Source organism: Orycteropus afer, unplaced genomic scaffold, assembly GCF_000298275.1.
Source record: "Orycteropus afer afer isolate SDZICR_OR568_19922 unplaced genomic scaffold, OryAfe1.0 scaffold00166, whole genome shotgun sequence".
NCBI classification, from domain to species: domain Eukaryota; kingdom Metazoa; phylum Chordata; class Mammalia; order Tubulidentata; family Orycteropodidae; genus Orycteropus; species Orycteropus afer.
In genome coordinates, this window is record NW_006921753.1 from 4,557,342 (window position 1) to 4,565,887 (window position 8,546).

The 8,546-nt window shown below is 37.1% G+C and overlaps 1 non-coding gene across 1 annotated transcript; it reads right to left on the reverse strand.

Moving 5' to 3' along the window:
* Nucleotides 1–7,248: 7,248 nt before the first annotated feature.
* On the reverse strand, nucleotides 7,249–7,352 carry LOC122150544. The gene has a single exon (XR_006163719.1). It is a non-coding gene; the product is annotated as a U6 spliceosomal RNA (small nuclear RNA).
* Between the last annotated feature and the right edge of the window lie 1,194 nt (nucleotides 7,353–8,546).

Genomic DNA, 8,546 nt, shown 5'->3' on the forward strand with positions numbered 1-8,546 from the left:
GACTACGTTTAGGTTTACTTTTAAACTGTTAGTAATTTGTAAACTTATGTCTCAAATTAAAATAATTATTCAACTTTTCTCATTATGCTAATTAATTTAAACTGTTTTCATGTATTCTATTTTATAAACTGTTTCAAAAAAATATGGTTACATCTGTTTTAACACAGCATAAAACAGATATAAAATACGAAAAAAAATTAAAAGTGTAATGGGCTTGGAGGACAGATTAAGATAACATGATTATTTTGCCTCAGAACTACATTTGTCTATAAATTTTCTGATAGGTAAGGATGAAAGAAAAATAAGTAATTATCTTGTTGTGGTTGATGGGTGCCAATGACTCAATTCCATATCATAGTGACCCCATGGGACAGAGTAGAACTGCCCCATAGAGTTTTCTTGGTGCATACCTGATAGTAGCAGATTGCTGTTTCTTTCCTCCAACTGTCAAAATTCACTATAAGGTGTGCCACCAGGGTTCGTTATAATCAATATATTGTCTTATAAAGAATAAAATGAAATCTTCAGAGTAATAAAAAACATCTTTGTATGGAACTTAAAGAGAAAATATCTAGTAAATTCTTACAAAATGTTAGTAAATAGACTTTTAAAATAAAGCTTTTCAAATTATTTGTATCTTTTTAATATTAACTCTTGTTAAAGTTTTTCCTCTTCACTGTTACAAATATTTTCTTGCCTTTGTTCCTTTTCATAATGTTGTTGTTGTTGTTATGTGCCGTGGAGTCGGCCCTGACTCATAGCGACCCCTCCTTGGGTTGCCGGGGCAGTATCACTACGGAAGTAGATTGCCCAGTCTTCCTTCCTAGGAGTGGCTGGTGGGTTTGAACCACCAGCCTTCTGGTTAGCAGTCAAGTGCCTTAGGCACTATGCTACCTTTTTATAATAAGTGATACATTGTTATGTGCCATCAAGTCAAACCCGACTCATAGTGACCCCTCCTTGGGTTTCCGAGGCAGTATCACTATGGAAGTAGGATTGCCCAACCTTCCTTCCGAGGAGTGGCTGGTGGGTTTGAACCGCCAGCCGTCTGGTTAGCAGGCAAGTGTCTTAGCCACTATGGCTTTAAAAATGTAGGAAGCGCAGAAAAGCCAAAAAATAAATTAAATCCACCGTAATACTTTTATAAAGCTACAATGACTGTAAACTTTTTGGAATATTGTGTTCTAGGGTTCTTTGATGTACATTTTATGTAGTTGGCAATACATTGAATATTTCATTATGTATTCTTTACTACTTAATTTTTTTTCATATTTGGTTGTTCAGAGTACTAAAACTATTTGTAAAATCATTTTTGTTGATAAAAATGTATCTGGATTATATTTAATTACTTCCTAAATTTTGATATTTTTGTTGTGTACAATAACTTACTGGTTATAAATAATGCTATGATAAATGACTTTGATATAAATTTTTATTTTCTTGTCAGATTATTATTATTATTTTTTTATGTTCTAGATCTTTGAGAGCAGAATTACTTGGTTAAAAGTTAAGTATGCTTTTCAAGCAATTTATAATTTACCAGATTGTTCCTCATAAGAATAATGTTAATTCAGACTACAATCTCTTTTGTTTCAGGGCTGGGGGCTGATTTTCACTTGGGGGCGGCTCTTCATTAAGGCCGGGACCTGAGGTAGGTTGGCTCAGAGTTTGGAGGCTGCTTTTCATTTGGGGGTGGCTCTATATTAAGGCCAGGGCCTGATGTAGGTAGGCCAGGGGCTTGGAGGCTGCTTTTTGCTTGGGTGGAGGAGGAGAAACCTCACTGTTATTGAATTAGATTAAGGCTAGGGCCTGAGATGGGTGGGTCTGGGGCTTGGAGACTGCTTTTCACTTGGAGGCGGTTCTGTTTTAAGGCTAAAGTCCAAGGAAGGCAGGCCTGGGGCTGGGGGGCTGCTTTTTGTTTGGGGGCAGCTCTTTATTAAAGCTGGGGACTGAGGTAGGAGGGCCCGGTGCTTGAAGGCTGGTTTTTGCTTGTGTTTGGCTCTATTTTAAGGCCATTTCCCAAGGTAGCAAGGTCAGAGGGTTTAGGAACAACTAAGGGAGACGAACTTGTTTGTCAGTTTGTCATCCTGTGGTGGCTTACTTGTTGCTGTGAGGCTGCAGGCTATACTACCGTGTTGCAAAATGCCAGCAGGATTACCCATGGTGGACAGGTTTCAGCAGAGCTTTCAGGCTAAGACAGACTCAGAAAAAGGAAGGGGCAGTTCATCTCTCAAAGAATTGGCCAATTAAAACCTTATGTGTAGCAGTGAAACACTGTCTGATATAGTACTGGAAAACTTTATGAAACATTGTTGGGAGTTCTGGTCGTGTAGTGCCTAAGGCATTTGGCTGCTAAACAGAAGGTTGGTGGTTCAAACCCACTAGCCACTCCTTGGAAGGAAGATAGGGCAATATACTTCTGTAGTGATACTGCCTTGGAAACCCAAGGAGGGGTCACTATGAGTCAGATCTGACTTGATGGCAGTGAGTTTTTTTTGAGTTTAGAAACATTATCTGGGCCCCTTACTGCCCTTTAGGTCTGGAATTGAACCCACATCTGTGGCTTCCAGTCAAACAAAAATAAACCTATGAGTTGAACATTTACCTGAGGTAGATACACTCCTTGGAGAGAACAATTATGAGAGAAAGGAGGGCTGTTTATGCACAGGAAGATAGCTCAGGAGGCAGGAGTGCCTGGAGGGATGGACAGAGGAAAGAGATAACTATCAGGGGGAAGTGGGAGGCAAGCTGTTGCATTGGGGTAAATTGTAGTCAATATCATGAGACAAAGTGTATGTGAACTGCTGTATGAAAAGTGAATTTGCTCTGTAAATTTTCACCCAAGTCACAATAAAAAAAAAAAAAATTGCAAACAAACAAATAAACAAAAAAATCAGAGCGGTTGTTGCCTGGAGATAGGGGTGGGAGGAGGGATGAAACTTTTGAGGTGATGAAAATTTTGTCTTGATATGGTAGCTGTGCAGATGTATATATATGCTAAAACATCATGTTTTCACTTGAATATGTGCTGTTTATGAATTACACCTCAAAAAAAAAATAGGATACTGATTCAAAATTATTTTATCTATTGTCTAGTCCTGAAGAACTTGTTTCCTTTGGTTTTCATCTGTATTTAAAAATAATAAAATGAAATTTCATTACACACATACACACAAAAAAACATTGTCTGATATAGTGCTGAAAGATGAGCCCATCAGGTCAGCAGGCACACAAAATTTGAGTGAGAGAGACCTGTCTCCTCAGAGTCTAGCACAGCCTTAATGATATCGATAGAGTAAAGCTTTTGAGACCTCAATTGTCTGATGTAGCATGACTCAAAATGAATAGAAACACACAAATATCCATTAATAATTGGAGCATGGAATCATGGAATGTATGAAGTATGAATGTAAGAAAATTGGAAGTTGTCAAAACTGAAATGAAACATGTGAAAATTGATATCCTAGGCATTACTCACTGCCATCGAGTCAGATCCAACTCATAGGAACCCCTCCTTGGGTTTCCAAGGTGGTATCACTACTGAAGCAGATTGCCCAATCTTCCTTCTGAGGAGTGGCTGATGGGTTTGAACTGCCAGCCTTCTGGTTAGCAGTCAAATGCTTTAGACACTACACCATCAGAGCTCTTATACTAGGCATTAGGGAGCTGTAATGGTCTGTTTTTGGCCATTTTTAATCAGACAACTATATGATCTACTATGCTGGGAATGACAAATTAAAGAGAAATGATGTGGCATTCATTGTCACAAAGAGGGTTTCAAGATGTGCCCTGAAGTACAACACTATGAGTGATAGGATAATATCCTTATGCCTACAAGGGAGACCTGTTAATACTACTATTATTTAAATTTATACACTAACCACCAAGCCAAAGATGAGGAAATTGAAGATTTTTTTGTACCAACTTCTGCAGTCTGAAAGTGACCAAACATTCAATCAAGATGTTTTGGTTATCACTGGTGACTGGAATGGAAAAGTTGGAAACAAAGAAAAGTTACCTGTAGTTGGAAAATATGACCATGGTGATAGAAATAACACTGGAGATCACATGATAGAAGTTTGCAAGACCAATGACTTATTCATTGCACATACCTTTTTTCAACAACATAAGCAATAGCTATACATATGGACTTTGCCGGATGGAATGTACAGGAATCATATTGACTATATCTGTGGCAAGAGGCGATGGAGCTGTTGAATATCTTTGGACAAAACAAGGCCAGAAGCTGATTGTGGAATAGACCATCAACTGCTCATATGCATATTCAAATTGAAGTTGAAGGCAATTAAAATGAGTTCATGAGCCAAAATATGACCTTGAAAATATCCTTCCTGAATTTAGAGACCATCTAAAGAGTAGATTTGATGCACTGAACACCAATGCCTGAAAAACAGAGGAATTGTAGGATGACACCAAGAACATCATCTATGAAGGAAGCAAGAGGTCATTAAAAAGACAAGAAAGGAAGAAAAGTCCAAAATGGATGTCAGAAGAAACTCTGAAAGTTGCCCTTGAACAGAGAGTAGCTAAAGCAAATGGAAGAAATGACAAGATAAAAGAGCTGAAAAGATTTCAAGACGCAGCTTGAGAAGACAAAGCCAATTACTGTAATGAAATGTGCAAAGACCTGGAGTTAGAAAACCAAAAGGGAAGAACACACTTGGCATTTCTCAAGATGAAAGAACTGAGGAAAAATTTAAGCCTCAAGTTGCAATATTGAAAGATTCTGTGGGCAAAATATTGAATGATGTAGGAAGCATGAAAAAGAAGATGGAAGGAATACACAGAGTCACTTTACCAAAAAGAACAGGTTCATACATTTCAGGAGGTGGCATATGATCAAGAACAAATGGCATTGAAGGAAGATGAAGCTGCACTGAAGGAATTGATGAACAACAAGTTCCAGGAATTGACAGAAAACTCACTGAGATGTTTCAACAAATGGATGCCATGCTGGAGGCACTCACTCGGTTATGCCAAGAGATTTGGAAGACAGTTACCTGGCCTACTGACTGGAAGATATCCATATTTGTACCCATTCCAAAGAAAGGTGATCCCACAGAATGTGGAAATTATCGAACAATATCACTAATATCACATGCAAGTAAAATCTTACTGAAGATAATTCAAAAATGGTTGCAGCACTATATTAACAGAGAGCTTCCAGAAATGCAAGCCGGATTCAGAGGAGGGCATGGAATGAGGAATATCATTGCTGATGTCAGATGGATTTAGTTGAAAGCAAGGAATACTAGAAAGATGTTTACTTGTGTTTTATTGACTATGCAAAAACATTTTATTGTGTGGATCATAACAAATTAAGGCTAACATTGGGAAGAATGGGAATTCCAGAACACTTGACTGTACTCATGAGGAAACTGTACATAGATCAGTAGGCTGCAATTTAAAGAGTATAAGGGGATACTGCATGGTTCAAAATCAGGAAGGGAGTGTGTCAAGGTTATATCCTTTCACCATACTTATTCAACTTGTATGCTGAGCAAATAATCTGAGAAGCTGGATTATATGAAGAACGTAGCATCAGGATTGGAGGAAGACTCATTAACAATCTGCTATACACAGATGAGACAACTTTGCTTGCTAAAAGTGAAGATGATTTGAAGCACTTACTGATGAAGATTGAAGACTACAGTCTGTGGTATGGATTACACCTCAATATAGAAAAAACAAAAATCCTCACAAATGGTCCAATAGACAGCTTTATGGTGGTGGAGAAAAGATTGAAATTGTCAAGGATTTCATATTACTTGGTTTTACAATTAACACCATTGGAAGAAGCAGTCAAGACATCAGACGATGCATTACATTGGGCAAATCTGCGCAAAAGACCTCTTTCAAATGATGAAGAGGAAAGATGTCTTCTTGGCACATAGCCCAAGCTATGGTATTTTCAATTGTCTCTTATAACATATGAGAGCTGGACAATGAATAAGGAAGATCAAAGAAGAGTTGATGCTTTTGAGTTGTGGTGTTGGAGAACAATGCCAAGAGTACGATGATGTGCTAAAAGGACTAACAAATCTGTCCTGGAAGAAGTGCAGCCAGGGTGCTCCTTCAAAGTGAGAATGGCCAGACTTCGTCTCACCTACTTTGGTCATGTTATCAGAGAGAATCATTCCCTGGAAAGAGATATCATGTTTGGTAAAGTGGAGGGTCAATGAAGAAGGGAAAGACCTCCAACCTGGTGGATGGACACTGGTTGCAACAATGGGCTCAGGTATGGCAAGGGTCATGAGGCTGGCACCAACTATGGGCTCAGGTATGGCAAGGGTCATGAGGCTGGCACAAGGTCGGGCAGTGTTTCGTTCTGCTGTGCATAGGGTTGCTATAAGTCAGAGATGACTTGATGACACCTAACAACAACAAAAACAACATCTCTTTTGTTTGGGATTGCCTTGATTTATTGCATCATTGCTATAACTGGAAAGTATTGTTTTATATCATTGCTAATTTTATGAGTTAAAAATCAGATAACATTGATTTAATTTACGTGTAAATGATCATTAGTGGACATTTGTTCAAATATTTTTTCCATTTAATTTTGGTATTTCTTGAACTGTCTATGTTATTTTCCCAATTTTCTAGGGGAGAATTTTTGCTGTTTATTAATTTGCATCAGTCTCTTATTACTTAATTTTTTTAAGTTGTAATTTTAAGCTCCATAATGTTATAGATGCATTGTTTAAATTTCTGTAATTGGTTTTTACTTTCTTTCAGAGTAATTAACTCACTGTAGAATTTCTTCATTTTGAAATACATGAGCCTTTCTCTGTAGCTTATATCCAATCTTTAAAATAGTTTATAGGTATCAATAGGATGGTTTATGTCTCCTTGAAGTGAAACATTCTTAATTTGATTTAGGCTATATTCTGTTGTGGATCAGTGAAACCACACTGACTGGATTAGTGCAGGGTTTTAGTGATCTATTATGATTAAAGTTTAATTATCTTAATTTTGTTATGCTGTAGGTTATATGGTATTTCTTTTTCCATCTTTTATATTTTAAAGTGCATGACATAAAATGTATTTTTGATAATGTTTCCTAAAAATTAGGTTGATAGTTCAATGTTTACAGGTAAATGCCTATAGATTTGTACTTATTTCAATTATTTTATGTTTATTTCCTTTTTTTTTTAACTGTGATTTGGGTGAAAGTTTACAGAGCAAATTCACTTTCTATGCAGCAATTCACATACACTTTATCTCAAAAATATGGAACGCTTCATAAATTTGCATCTCATCCTTGCACAGGGGCCATGCTAATCTCTGTATTGTTACAATTTTAGTATATGTGCCACCAAAGCAAGTACTGTTTATTTACTTTATGAATTTTTAAATTAAAAAATTTATTTGTAGATGATAGTGTATGTATTGCTTTGGAAATCTGCTGCAAAAAAATCTCCTTAAAGTGTTAAAAAGCAAAGACATGAGTTTGAGAATTAAAGTGTGCTTGACCCAAGCCATGGTGTTTTCAGTCTCCTCATAGGTGATGTGATGGACAATGAATAAGGAAGATCAAAGAAGAATTGATGCATTTGAATTATGGTGTTGACAAAGAATATTGAATATACCATCGACTTCCAGAAGAAAAAACAAATCTGTCTTGGCAGATGTACAGCCAAGATGCTACTTAGAAGGAAGGATGATGAGACTTCATCTCATGTATTTTGGACATGCTATTAGGAGGGATCAGTCCCTAGGGAAGAACATCATGCTTGGTCAGTGAAAAAGAGGAAGACACTCAATGAGATGACTGACATGGTGGTTGCAACAAGTGGATCAAACATAGCAATGACTGTGAGGATGATGCAAGACAAGGCAGTGTGTTACTCTGTTGAACATATGATCGATACAAGTTGGAACTGACTTGACGGCACCTAACAACAATGTTACCTCAAGTTTAATGAATGGACAATTCAGAATAAGAAGTAGGTATGTTGCTTCCTAAAGATCCATGGCAGAATTAATAGTTAATAGGATTTTTCTGCATTTGATATTCATGTTACTCTTTTCAGAAATGAGACTTTAAAAATAGTCTGTTGACAAATGAACACCTTCAAAATTAGACTCCAACACTGCTCTTCAAGTTATATGAACCATTCCAGAAAAAGGTGCCTTAAGTATAATTATTCAACCTCAGACAGAAACATAAGTGGAAATTTGTCAGTATTCAAATTATGAAATGTCAGTGATTAGTTTTGGATGAGAAGAGAATTATATGCCCTGAACTCTTGAGGTCAAAAAATGTCTGAAAACAGATTTGGGATAATTATACTTTTGCCTTGTATGCCCTTGTTTCTGTAAGTGGAGGTGTCAGCTTAACACACTTGAGGAGCTTGCATGATCTACATACATATTATAATATTTAAAGGGCCTTATAAGTTTCACTTATGCTCTGGTAGCATAGTGCCTAAGGCATTTGACTGCTAACCAGAGGGCTGGCGGTTCAAACCCACCAGCCACTCCTCAGAAGGAAGGTTGGGCAATCTACTTCCATAGTGATA